General features: G+C 45.6%; 1 pseudogene; it reads right to left on the bottom strand.

Moving 5' to 3' along the window:
• LOC141728108 (structural maintenance of chromosomes flexible hinge domain-containing protein 1-like) overlaps nt 1-3,693 on the bottom strand; it is a 32,485-nt pseudogene extending 28,792 nt beyond the window's left edge.
• Between the last annotated feature and the right edge of the window lie 10,592 nt (nt 3,694-14,285).

Raw genomic sequence — 14,285 nt, 5'->3', positions numbered from 1 at the left:
TGGAGTGCAACACTCAGAGAAACACAATTTACAAAGCTCTTGGAGAACTGAGAAGCTAAAATGTTCTTCCAGAAGTCCTAGAACTTGTATATTGTTGGTGTGGGAGACATGAGGTAGCAAACATCCCAACCCTCTGCCTGCCCAGTTTTCACTGTACCAACATTTAGAGGTCATGCCAATCCACCTGTCTCAGCCCTTTTTTAGAGTCAGATGCCCCACATATCAGATGATGACAGTTGCAAAGTGCAAAGAGTCATTACACTGAAAGTAGCAGTGACAGAGGCATCTCTGACCACACTCACCGATGGCAAATGTTATAGGTAAAAGTTAAGTTACGTTAAATTAGGGTATAGTTCAATTATATTGTATTAATTATGTTATATTAATTGTATTATGTTAAGGGGAGGGCTGATTAGAATGTTCTAGGACAAGGCTCCAGGGTTTGGTGGAAGGGCGGTCTGGCGGGGTAAGGCGAGGTTGAAGACGGATTGGATGGAAGATCTGACCAATCATTTGAAGCCCTGCAGAAACGATTGGTCCAGAATGAACGGCGTTAAAGACCAATGAGAAGCCTGGAAATGGACCAATCACCATGCGGATCCAAAACGGACCAATCCTGGACTCAAAGGGGGCTATAAATGGGGGATGTTCGGTTGGGTCGGGGTTCTTTTTTTGGAGACTTGTTTTGTGGGGAGAACCCAGTGCACTTGGGGTTAGCGCACTGTTCTGGTTTTGGCTCGCTGTGTGGGTGCCTGGGCTTATCCTGGGTACTCTGTTCCTTGCAGCTGTTTTAATAAACGAGAACCTCTTTCTCCAGAGAAAGTTTGGCCTCGTTCCTATTCATAACAGTAAACACATTATTGGAGAAGGTCTTTCTCTAAGAGAATAATCAGCTGAGGTTCTTGCTGCATAAGTTTGTAAGAGCACAGACTGTTACCCTTAATACGCAAAACAGCCACCAGGACTGGTGACAAGGCTTGTAATATTAAACATAGTAAAAAAACTATACTTGAAAATTGTACTTTCACAGGCAGCACATTCAAACTCAGCAAGGTCTGCTTTGCAGCATCAGGCTTCTCACACGCTTGGCTGCCCATGCAAGAAGTCTGCCTAACAGCATTAAGGTACCAACTTCAAAACATCAAAACATTTCTCTGGTAAAAAAATCCCCAAAGCTGTTTGTACCCAAGATGTGTCACAGCTGGTGATGATGGCTTAGTTCTTAATAAAACTGCGAATATGCCAAAAGCTCTGTGAACTGAACACCATGTGGACGTATGGAAACATTAAGTCACTGGAGTGTGACTCCAGTGGAGTGGGCTATATGTAAAAAAGCCCAGAAAAGACAGACTCCGTTCTATAACAAATTGTAAATTAGTGGTAAACTCAGCTCGTCGATAAAATACAAAATTAAAAGAGGGGTGGGTTCATCAGGTACATATTCGCCTCAACTACTGAAAATACTTAGTATTCTTGAGCCCATCTGCTAGGCGTAGTTGTATCTATTAAGACAATTCTAGAAGAAAATTATGTAACACTCATGAATTACTCACAGGAGATACAAACCCTTGGAAGGTCATGAACCCACCCCAAAGTCTAGCTTTCCAGAATGTTACACTGTAGTGCATTCATGTCTTTATCGGGCACGGATCAGACAAAGCAAAACACTCCACAGCCCCTTTATTTATGAGTACAGAATCAAAAAGGCTGGAAAAGACTTCCCAGTCTTCCAAGACTTCATACTCTCTAAACCATATCATATCACAAAGTGCCACCTCCACTCCTTTTGTGGACACTTCTAGGGAAGATGCCTCTGCCATGGCGATGCCATTTTGGACACAGAACTCTGCAATCACAAATGACAGCTGTCTCTGCTGACACTGGAAACTCAAAGCTTCCATCACAGTAGGAAGCCATTACAAGAAACACTGTCTAGACATAGAACAATTTATACACTACTTATTTAGTTATTTTTTCCTCAATAAATATTTTGCCTGTATCTTCTATATAATTATCATCACATATAATTATATTAATTATATATTTAATCATGATATAGTTATATTACATAGAAAAGTGATACTTGGTAGTATTTATACTGCTCATAAATAATCGATACATTTTTATAAAATTTAGAAATAATTATATTTATTAAAATGTAAACCGGATATTTATTATAATCCAATCTATATGTAAAAAATAGAATTTACATGCTAGAAAACGAAGTGCAAATTATACTGGATAAAGAAACTAAAATTAAATTTTTTATCAGACTAAATTAGTACAGAAATTCAGAGCTGATTTTCCTGCGCATTTCACATGGTGAAACATGCAGGCAGCTAAGAGGTTTATGGCATTCACCACTCGCTCAGAAAACGAAACCATGACAGAAACGGGCGATGCCTACTGGCAGCGCCAGCAAACTACTGGGAACAGCCCGTACGCGGAAAACAATCTCCACCTTCCCGAGCTGTGAAGACGGAGTAAGTTTCGTTTCGCGTTACGACAGAGAAAAAGAACCGAAAGGACACGCGACAGAGCAAAGGCGCCGCCAGACACGGTATTTAAATGGCAGCCACGGCTGCAGACGGGAAACGGCGCTCATCGCCGATACTTTGGACAACAGAAACAGAGCCACAGAACCATCTCGGTTGGAAGCGACCTGCGAGACCCCCGAGCCGGCGCTGTGACCGGGCACCAAGCACCGCGTCAGCTACAAACGCCCTCCGGAGCGCGGCACCGCGCCCGCCGCCGCCGCTCCCCGCGCGGGGGCGCTGGGGGGCCGCCCGCTGCCTTCCCGCCCGCCGCCAGGGGCTGCTCCCGCCGCCGCCCCGCACCGGCCTCTCGGGCTGCGGGAGAAAGGCGACGGCGACGGGGCGGCCGCGGGCTCTCCGCCATGGCCGCCCACCTATCCCGGCAACAAAGCTGGCGGGCAGGCGGCGGGCGCGGCGGCCCCCGAGTAGGCTGTGACACCCCCGCCCCGCCCCAGCCGCCCCCCAGCCCCAGCGCCTCAGGGACGGACGCTCACTCGTGAAACAACGCCACCGACGCGCCCGCCCTGCCGCGTACCTGGCAGACGGCGCTGCGGAAAGCGCGGTAGTTGTCCTTGCCGTAGCTGAGCACTTTCTCGTCCGGGTCCGCCTGCTCCCGGCGCCGGTCGAAGAGGAACACGGTGCGGTCCCCGTTGCCGCGAGGGGTCAGCAGCGCCGGCCTGCGAGATGCGCGGCTGCCTCCCGCCGCTGCTGCCATGTTGGGGAGCTGAGAAGACTGAAACCGTCCTGCAACGATGGCGGCAGCGACGGCTACTACTGCCGGGCCCGCCAGCGCCCCCGCTCGGCAAAATATGTCCCGGCAGGGGAAGGAGGAGGCGGAGCCGGCCCGGAAGCCGGGGAAGGAGGCGCCGTGGAGGCCCGGAAGGAGAGGGTGGGAGTTAGGGAAGGAGAGGGATGGTGGTGGCTGCGCTGCCGGCCGTGCGGAGTGGTGCGAGGGGGCGCGGGGCAGGCGGGTGGGAAAAGCCTGGCGACAAAAGCGCCACTTCGGCGGTGTGATATCGGAATGAGTTAGCGCCCTCCGCGTCGTTCCACTTCCGCCGCCGGGTGGAGCAGCAGCGGGATCGGGATCGTCATCGTCATCGGGATCTTCATCTTCGCCGTAGAAAGCGCAGGCGGGGAGGGCCATGGTAGCGCGTACTGCGCCCGCGTTCGCCGCCCGGCGGCCGTTGCGCGCGTCGCGAGCGGGACCGGCGGGCGCGCTCCCGTCACCGGGCAGCGGCCAGGGAGGGACCAGAGGTGTGAAGTCCCGCTTCGTCTGCCGTAAAATGAAGCGGCCAGTCTGGATCCCAACGGTGTTGTTTTACATAATCACAGAATCTCAGAACGGTCAAGTTGGAAGGGACCAGAGTGGGTCACCTGGTCAAATCTGTGCTTAAAGAGAGTCATCCCAGAGCAAAGAATTGTGCCCAGATGGTTCTTGAGTTCTCCCCCACTCTCTCTCCAGTGGGGGAGACTCCACAACCTCTCTGGACAATCTGTTCCAGTGTGCAGTCACCTGCACAGTAAAGCTCTTCCTCTTGTTCCGGTGGAGCTTCCTGTGCATCAGTTTCTGCCAGTTGCCTTATGTGCTACTGCTTAGAACGACGGACGAGAGCCTGGCTCCATCCTCTTGGCACCACTCTTTAGATATGTGCACATATTGGTGGGGTTGTTTCTTACTTGTCTCTTCCTGAGGCTAAACAGGCCCAAATCTGTCCTTGTAAGAGAAGTGCTCCAGTCCCTCAATTGTCTTTGTTACCTTCCGCTATATTCACTGCAGGAGATCCATGTATTCTACTGAGGAGCCCAGAACTGGACATGGAACACCAATTGTGGCCCCATTGGGGTTGAATAGAGGAGTAGGATCACCTTCCTTGACCTGTTAGTGATGCTATCTTCCTAGTGTATCCCAGGATCCCTTTCTTGGCCACAAGGGGACTGCTGGCTCATGGACAGCTTGTTGTCCACCAGGATCACCAGGTCCTTCTTTGCAGAGCTGCTTTGCAGCAGGTCGACCCCCAGTTTGTGCTGGTACAGGGTGTTATCCTTCCCATGCCAGAACCTGTGTGTACCTTGGTTAAACTTCAGAAGGTTCTTTGTCCATTTCTCCACCCTGTTGAGGTCCTTCTGAAGCATGGCACAGCCCTCTGGGGTATCAGCCACTCCTCCTAGCTTTGTGTTACTAATTTGCTGAGGAGGCCTCTGTCCCTTCATCCAAGTCATTGATGGACAAATTAAACAGTACTGGACCCAATATTGAGTTTTGGGGGACAACACTAATGACAGGCCTCCAAATATACCCTGTGCCACTGATCATGACCTTCTGGGATCTGCCAGTCACCTAGTTTTCAATCTACCCCACTGTCCACTCATCCAACCCTCACAAAAGTGTAGCTGCTTCTGTTCCAAGGAGTCTTGATTTTGAGGAAAGGATTGTGATGGCATGTAGTGGAGGTTTGTAAATCAGTAGAGGTGACAAGTGAGTAACAAAAAATCTTGACTTTTGAACACTTCTAAGGTATTCGGATGTCCAACCTCAACCTCTCCTGGCACAGCTTGAATCTATATCCTCTTGTCCTGCCGTTTGTGTTTTGGGAGAAGAGACTGGCCACCACATGGCTACAGCCTCCCTTCAGGTGGTTGTAGAGAGAGATAAGGCCTCCCCTGAGCCTCCTGTATTCCAGGCTAAACAACCCCAGCACCCTCAGCTTTTTCTCATAAGACTTGTGTGTCACATCCTTCACCAGCTCCATTGCCCTTCTCTGGACACACTCCAGCCCCTCAATGTCCTTGTGTAGTGAGGGGCCCAAACAGAACACAGGATTTGAGGTGTGGCCTCACCAGTGCCCAGTACAGGGTAGACTGTCCTGCTGGCCACGCTGTTGCTGATCCAGGCCAGGATGCCACTGGCCTTCTTGGCGACCTGGGCACACCCTGGCTCATGTTCAGCTGCTGCCAACCAGCACCCCCAGGTCCTTTTCCACTGGGCAGCTTTCCAGTGACTCTTCCCCAAGCCTCTAGCACTGCCCGGGTTGTTGTGACACAAGGGCAGGATCCAGCACTGGGCCTTGTTGAACCTCAGACCATTGACCTGAGCCCATTGATCCAGCCTGTTCAGATCTCTCTGCAGAGTCTTCTTGCCCTCCAGCAGATCAACAGTTCTGCACATCTTGGTGCAAAGTGACTAAGGGTTCACTTGATCCCCTGGTTTGTCAGTGAAGATACTGAACAGGACAGGCCCCAGCACCGAGCCCTGCAGAGCACCGCTTGTGACTGGCCATCATCTGGACGTAACTCCACCATTCTCTGGGCCCAGTTAGACTACAAGAAAGCAAATTGCATAGTGGAACTGAGCAGTGTGGAATTTTGTGAGAATGAAGAGCATTTGTGCTGAGCAGTTAGGACAGGAAGGGTCTCTTGAGAGTTTTTATATAGGCTGTGACTCTGAACCCCTGTAAATGATGACTTGATAAAATTTGGAAGAGTGTGTCAAACTTGTTACTTTATGAGTTCATCAAACAAAATTTAGTTTCACAGTGTACTGGAGACAGCACTTCCATTTTGGAATGCCTAGTGCTTTGAGAAAAAAAAACTTGATGAACGATTTAATCTAGTTTCAAAAATAATGTTGCAAGGAGGAAGGGATGTTTCTGCCTGAAATGCAAGCACCGAATTTACATGAAAATAAATTCCTCACCTTTCAGCCTATCTCCAAGCTGGTTTAAAGAGTGCCTGCAGTTGCAAAGTTTTCATTTTGCAGTATGTTCTTGTTCTTGTTCTTGTTCTTGTTCTTGTTCTTGTTCTTGTTCTTGTTCTTGTCCTTGTCCTTGTCCTTGTCCTTGTCCTTGTTCTTGTGGGTGACTTCAACCTACCAGTCATCTGCTGGGAACTTAATACAGCATTAAAGAGGCAGTCCAAGAAATTCTTAGAATGTATGGAGGACAACTTTTTGTTGCAGCTGGTGGGTGAACCCACCAGGGGAGGGACTATGTTAGATCTGCTGTTTGCAAACAGAGATGGGCTGGTGGGAGATGTGGTGGTTGGAGGTCGCTTGGGGCAGAGTGATCACGAAATAATAGAGTTCTCAATATTTAGTGAAGTCAGGAAGAGCACCAGTAAAACTGTTGCATTGGACTTCCGGAGGGCAGACTTTGGCCTGTTTAGGAGACTTATTCAGAGCGTCCCTTGGGAAGCAGTCCTAAAGAACAAAGGAGTTCAGGAAGGGTGGGCATACCTCAAAACAGAGATCTTGAGGGCACAGGAACAGACCATCCCTGTGTGCTGAAAGAGCAGTCAACGGGGTAAACGTCCAGCCTGGCTGGGCAAGGAGGTTTTGGAGGAACTTAAAATAAAAAGAGGATGTATCAGCGTTGGTAGAAGGGTCAGGTCTCTAAGGAAGTATTCAAGAAGGCTGCTAGAGCATGCAGGAAAAAAATTAGGGAGGCCAAAGCTCAGTTTGAACTTAGAATGGCAACTTCTGTAAAGGATAATAAAAAATGTTTTTACAAATATATTAATGGTCGAAGGAAAGGTAAGACCAACCTTTGTTCTTTATTGGACAAAGGAGGGAACTTAGTATCTGAAGATGAGGAAAAGGCAGAAGTGCTTAATGCCTATTTTGCCTCAGTTTTTAGTGGGAAGATGACTTGCCCTCAAGACACCTGCCCGCCTGGGCTGGTTGATGGTGACAGGAAGCAGAATGGTCCCCCCATTATCCAAGAGGAGGCAGTCATAGAACTACTGAAATGCTTAGATGTTCATAAATCTATGGGACCAGACGGGATCCACCCCAGAGTAATGAGAGAGCTGGCAAATGAGCTTGCAAAGCCACTCTCCATCATTTACCAACAGTCCTGGCTCACTGGTGAGGTTCCGGATGACTGGAAGCTGGCCAATGTGATACCCATTCACAAAAAAGGTGCAAAGGAAGATCCTGGTAATTATAGACCAGTCAGCCTAACGCAAAATTTACAAGATGGCCAGGGTATCAGACCCAGCCAGCATGGATTTAGGAGGGGTAGGTCATGTTTGACCAACCTGGTCACCTTTTATGACCAGGTAACCTGCCTAGTGGATGCAGGGAAGGCTGTAGATGTTGTTTACATGGATTTCAGCAAGGCCTTTGACACTGTCTCCCACAGCATACTCCTAGACAAGCTGGCAGCCCGTGGCTTGGACAGGAGCACTCTTTGCTGGGTTCAGAACTGGCTGCATGGCCAGGCCAGAGGGTGGTGGTGAATGGTGCTGCATCCAGCTGGTGACCAGTCACCAGTGGTGTCCCTCAGGGATCTATGCTGGAGCCAGTTCTGTTTAATATTTTTATTGATGACATGGATGAGGGCTTAGAGTCCTTTATTAGCAAATTTGCAGATGACACTAAGCTGGGAACGTGTGTTGATCTGTTAGAGGGACAGAGGGCTTTGCAGAGGGACTTGGAATGGTTGGATGGATGGGCAGAATCTAATGGGATGAAGTTCAATAAGTCCAAGTGCCGAGTCCTGCACTTTGGCTACAATAACCCCCTGCAACGATATAAGCTAGGAACGGTGTGGCTGGACAGTGCTCAGGTGGAAAGGGACCTGGGGGTGCTGGTTGACAGTCGGCTGGACACGAGCCAGCAGTGTGCCTGGGGGCCATACAGGCCAGTGGCATCCTGGCCAGTATCAGGAACGGTGTGGCCAGCAGGAGCAGGGAGGTCATTCTTCCCCTGTACTCAGCACTGGTGAGGCCTCACCTGGAGTATTGCGTCCAGTTCTGGGCCCCTCACTTTAGGAGGGATGTTGAGATGCTTGAGCGTGTCCAAAGGAGAGCAACGAGGCTGGTGAAAGGCTTGGAACACAAGCCATATGAAGAACGACTGAGGGAGCTGGGGTTGTTCAGCCTGGAGAAAAGGAGACTCAGGGGTGACCTTATCACTCTCTTCAGCTTCCTGAAGGGTGGCTGTGGTGAGCTGGGGGTTGGTCTCTTTTTCCAGGCAACAACAGACAGAACAAGAGGACACAGTCTCAAGCTGCGTCAAGGGAGATACAGGCTAGAATTAAGGAGGAAGTATTTTACAGAAAGAGTGGTCAAATACTGGAATCATCTACCCAGGGAGGTGGTAGAGTCGCCATCCCTCGAAGAGTTTAAAAAAAGACTGGATGTGGCACTTGGTGCCATGATCTAGTTGAGGTGTTAGAACATGGGTTGGACTCGATGATCTTAAAGGTCTCTTCCAACCTAGAATTTCTGTGATTCTGTGATTCTGTGATGTTTTGTCCTTGAACAACTGAATAATCATTTTAATCCTTGTGAAAAATAATGTCTTATCTTGAAAAAGGAATTTATATTCATCTACCATATTTTAAGGTCAGGTATCATGTTATTTTTCAAAATTAATAGTAACAGTAGGGTAACCAATAATTTGTTCTTCTGGGAATTTGATATTTCAGATGATGGTCAGGAAAGTGGGATTTTTTTTGTGTGTGTGCAAAGATGTATTTATTGTTATATCCTATGTGTATTTAATTTTTTTTTTTTTTGTTCAAGGAATAAATTAAATGCCTGATTTCTTTATTTTTATTGAGGGCAAATATTAACTAAGTTCCAGGACTAGACATTTTTAGATAGTAAATATTTTGTATACACATAATGAAAAATGCAGTTTTTTTCACTAGAAGAAAGTGCACAGCCTCTCTAGTAGCTTGTTGCAGTGGCACAGTCTATTGAGTGATACTGGATGCTACTGCCTACAGATGCCTTGTAGGTGCAATGCTACCAATTCCAAATGATCCAACAAAAAGTGCTGTTCCTCCTTAAGGTAACAAAGGTTTTACATGTAAGAAGAAGTGGTATCTTGGATTTAGAAGTCTATTACTGTTCCAATAAAACACTATTGATGCTATGAATGCAATGATTTTTAAGATCATGTCTGAAGAAATCCCTCCAATCACGCTCTTACAAGATTGGGATCGAATATGTAATTCTCTCCTGTAAAATGTGTAAGAAATAGGAAAACTTGATAAATATATTGTCACAGGTAACAAAAGTTTTACATGTAAGAAGAGGTGGCATCTTGGATTTAGAACTCTATGGACCTTTGACCTGGCCTGTTAGAAAAAATACCTTAGTGAGAACCCCTGAGGTGTGAAACAAAAGAACATCATTATTTGAGTCACTGAGGTGTGAAACAATAGCATCACTATTCAAAAAACCAAACCATCTGAGAGACAGAAACCAAATCATGGAATTAAACAATTAATTATCATAACATGAAAACAAAGATAGATATAGAGAAGTGGGTTACTGAAGTGCTATCTAGTAAATTTTTTTTATTTGCTTCTCAGTAACTTGACAAAAATTAGTGAGCAAATAAAGTGACAAAATTTGTGAAACACAATCTACTTAGTCAAGTTGAGAGGACTGTAAACACAGTCCATGGTTCTGAAATACCTGACTGATGTGCTAAAAGATTTAGTTAAATTTTAAAAATCAAAGGCAACTGAGAGAGATGGTGCAGAAGGGGGAGGGACAACAAACCATTAGTTCAACCTCCTGCGGTCCAAATTAAGTCTGTCAGCTGGGCTTTGTGAGTAAAACTCATGTAGATTCTCACAGTTCATTTTCATTAAGAAAAATACGAAGTGACGTGCTCGTTAAAATCCAGTAGAAATAAAGGCTCTGATGACTACAGATGGGCTATAAATAGTTGTGGAGAGCATGCCTAAGAGGAATAGGATTATAAAACAAAGAAAGTATTATGTTAAAAGTATAAAAATAGGAAAGATAATCAGGACCTTCTAGTATACCTCACAAAGAAAGAAGGAACATGGAGTTATATTAAGAAACATGCAGAACAGACAGGAAGATCTACTCTTCATAAAACATTGGATTGAGCTATGAAATATGTAATGAGAATGCATAATTTAGTGAAGTTTAAAACAATTTTTTCTTTCTATGAATAGAAAAGAGATAAAGGACTAGAAAAATGAAGAATTAAATTATTCCCGATAGATATTCATATCATATACTTTGGCCTTAGAATAAAATATCCAAATATTACTGAGTAGGAAGAGTTTAAGTTGGAAAGCAAGTTATTCCATATCTGATCATTGTAGTGTTTTGCACTATTTTTGAAAGACATATTTGGAAGGAGGACACCACACTAGATGGATACTTGTAGGATTTAGACTGTCAGCTCTCCTAGGATTGTCATGTAACTGTTTGAGGGAAACCATGGCAATAGCAGGGAACTTCTCTGAAAAGCTCAGCAAGAAGCTGCTCTCAGCAAGAAGCTCTTGTCATTCACCTCTGACAAGGGCAAATGAATACAGCCAAATATTCAGTGGTCATGAAATAAGTTGGATGGCAATCCACTGCACCTTGTGAGTTCCAGAGTCAACTCTCTCATGGAAAACTAATAAGGATGTATCAAACCTTAAAAAATTTCTTTCTCTGTAGACAAAGAATGATTCTTGAACAAATACATGAGAACATGTATTGGGAGAAAACAATTTTTAATTTGTGAAAAGGCTGTTGCAGTATAAGATTTATGTCTTCAAGCATTACTGTTCTAATAAAACACTGTTGATGCTGTGAATGCAACGATCTTTAAGATCATGTCTGAAGAAATCCCTCCAATCACACTCTTAAAAGACTGGGATCAAAGACATAATTCTCTCCCATAAAATGTGTAAGAAATAGGAAAATTGATAAATACGTTGTCACAGAGAAGATCCTGCCTCATATGTAAGACCCTGTGCTTTTCCATTCAAATTGCTCTTGCTGTTCTGTGGTCTTAGCTGAGTGTCTTCCAGGTGTTTTGTAGCTGAGCATTTTTTTGAAGGCTGCTTCCTCCTTTTTCTCTTCCAATTACCTTGCTTTTAACGGTCTTTTTTACACTCTTCTTTTTAACCCTTTCCCTTCCCCTGGCTGCTTTCTTCTGAATGTTCAAGGAGTGTTTTCATCACAAGCTCCAGTAGCAGTGGCACCATGGACTCTAAGAAAGCCTGGGCAACTCCAGTTGACTGCTTAGTTATTTGTCACATGTTTCTGCACGGCATTGCCTCATACTCTGGATTTTGGGATAGTCACACAGTAACCATTGCCCTGTCTTTGTCACTATGGGTGTGTTTTGCCATGCAGAAATTCTTCAAGCATGTATAAGCACAGTTTTTGTTGTAGCACTGTGGTAGGTTGATGCTGGCTGGATGCCAGACACTTACCAAAGCCAGTGTCTCACTCCCCTCTGCAGCTGGGCAGGGGGGAGAAAATGCAATGAATTCATGGGCTGGGATAAGGCCAGGGAGAGATCGCTCACCAAATACAGCCACGGGCAAAACAGACTCCAATTTGGGATATTAATTAAATTTATTACTAACCGAACCCAAGCAGGTAAGAAGTAAAATGAAAAGTAAGATAAACCTTAAAAACACCTTCCCCCCACACTTCTCTCCTTCCCAGCTCTACCTCCCCCCCTCAGTGGCATAAGGAGACAGGGAATGGGGGTTTACAGTCAGTTCATCACACGTTATTCCTGATGCTGATCAGTCCTTCTCCTGCTCCAGTATGGGGTCACTTCCACAGGAAACAGTTCTCTGCAAACTGCTGGAATGTAGGTCATCTTTTCACAGTGTGCAATCCTTCAGGCACAGCCTACTCAAGTGTGGGCCCCCCACAGGGTCACTATGAAACCTGCTCCAGTGTGGGCTCTTCTCTGCACAGGTCCCTGGCAGGAACCTATTCCAGCATGGGCTTCCCATGGGTTCACAGCCAAGTCTTGGGCATCCACCTGTTCTGGTGCTGGTCTCTTCCATGGGCTGCAGGTGGATCTCAGCATCCCCGTGGACCTTCATGGGCTGCAGGAAGACAGCCTGCTTCAGCATGGTTCTCACCATGGGCTGCAGAGGAATCTCAGACTTGGAGCACCTCCTTGCCTTCCTTTTCCACTGACCTTGGTGTTAACAGGGTGTTCCTCTCCCATATTCTCACTCTGCTCTTCTCTGGCTACAATTTCCGCTGTATAATAACCTTTAATTCTGTCTTCTTAAATATTTTATCACAGAGGTGTTGCCAGCATTTCTGATTGGCCCAGCCTTGGCCAGCAGCACATCCATCTCGGAGCTGCCTTGGACATTGGCTCTGCTGGAGATGGAGGAATCCTCCAGCAGCTTCTCACAGAAGCCACCCCTGTAGTCCCACTGCTACCAAAACCTGGCCATGCAAACCAAATACAAGCACACACAAAAGACAGATGGTAATTAAGGAGCTTCTAGGCTAAGTATTTGTGTTCTCAGAATCCATAATAAAAGACCTGAGGAGTAGCTTCTGCAGAATCAAGCCATCTAGCAATTGCTGGAAGAGATCCTCATTAATGCTGAATTGTCATTCCTTGATTTCTTGTTTATACCTTTACAATTCTATATCTTTCAAGGGAGTGATTTTCTCTTAAAATACCTAAACTTGCCTGAACCATGCAACCTGTGACTGCTTTCTTGTCTTGTGTGACTCAACTCTTCAGCTTTTCTTATGACTTTGTTATGAGTGATGGCCTAACCTTTGGGAGGGGGAAGAAGATGATAAGTCGCTACCCAGCAGTAGTCAAGCAGACCCCATTGTTTGGTGTCCACTCTGCATTTCAAATGTAATGTAATTTCCATTGCTAATCAAGACCTTCCAGATAATTAGAACTAGTAACTCCAGAAGCTCTTTACCAGGCAGAATAGTGAATGCCTTTCAGCTGGGCATACCAGTTGTCATGCATGACTGTGCTAGTGTTCAGCGTTCTCAGAACCACATAACATCTACCAATACAAAGGCATGCACTGTTCTGAATCCCTGGATCAAAATAAAATAAAATGACATACATCTTGCTTGTTTCAAAATACTTATACACATTCCATCACCTTTCCTTTTGCTTTGGAGTCTTGCCAGACCAATAAATGTTTCTTTAGAGGTGAAGTTAGAGTAACAGACGTCCTTTTAAATCTTTGCCTTGTGCAAAGGGTTCTTGAAAGAGACTAAAATGCTTATCAGGTCACTGCCAGTTAAAACTGGTCTCATGCATGAGGTGGTAGAGAAAACAACATACAGACCACACATCACAAAGGCTCCTTGTTATCGTGAAGCTGTTGATAAGAACTTCTGTAATGGAGGGACAGTGCAACCAATCACCCTGCAGACAGACAAGTGATCCTGTCTACCTCAGGCAAATACTGGGACTGGTAGACCTTTATGAACCAGAGTTCACAAAAGGTCCACTCTCCAGTGGGCAGCAGTGGATAACAGAGCTGACATCTGTCATGTCTAGAAAAATCCTGTAAACAGATCAAGTCCTACCAAAAAAAAAGAAAAAAAAAGGCCTGCAAAATTAGGAGTTTCCTCAGGCTGAATGTTAGGACTCTGTGAATCTCCTGATAGAGAGCTAAAAATGCTGAAGATGTCAGTGCACATCCTTTAGATATGATATTGGCTAAGATATTGATAGTCCCTCATCCAATGGGGGACACTGAGGCCTTCGTGTCTTCTGTGCTTCTTCCATTTCTAAAAAAGGGATGAATACCATCAAAACTTCCAACAAGCACCTAAAATGTAAAATCCTGATGAAGATTCAATGGCCCTATATGATGGAGAGCTTTGCAAGCAAAAAGGACTCAATGATACATGATTTCATCATACCAGAATATTTTCACAGCCAAAAATCTGTAGACAGGAAGATTGAAATATTGAAAAATATTGAAATATTGAAAAAACAGGTAAATTCCCTGTTCTGTACTA

The sequence above is a fragment of the Zonotrichia albicollis genome, unplaced genomic scaffold (assembly GCF_047830755.1).
Source record: "Zonotrichia albicollis isolate bZonAlb1 unplaced genomic scaffold, bZonAlb1.hap1 Scaffold_94, whole genome shotgun sequence".
NCBI classification, from domain to species: Eukaryota; Metazoa; Chordata; class Aves; order Passeriformes; family Passerellidae; genus Zonotrichia; species Zonotrichia albicollis.
Note: the sequence above shows the minus strand (reverse complement) of the source record. Positions and strands in the feature narration are given on the sequence as shown.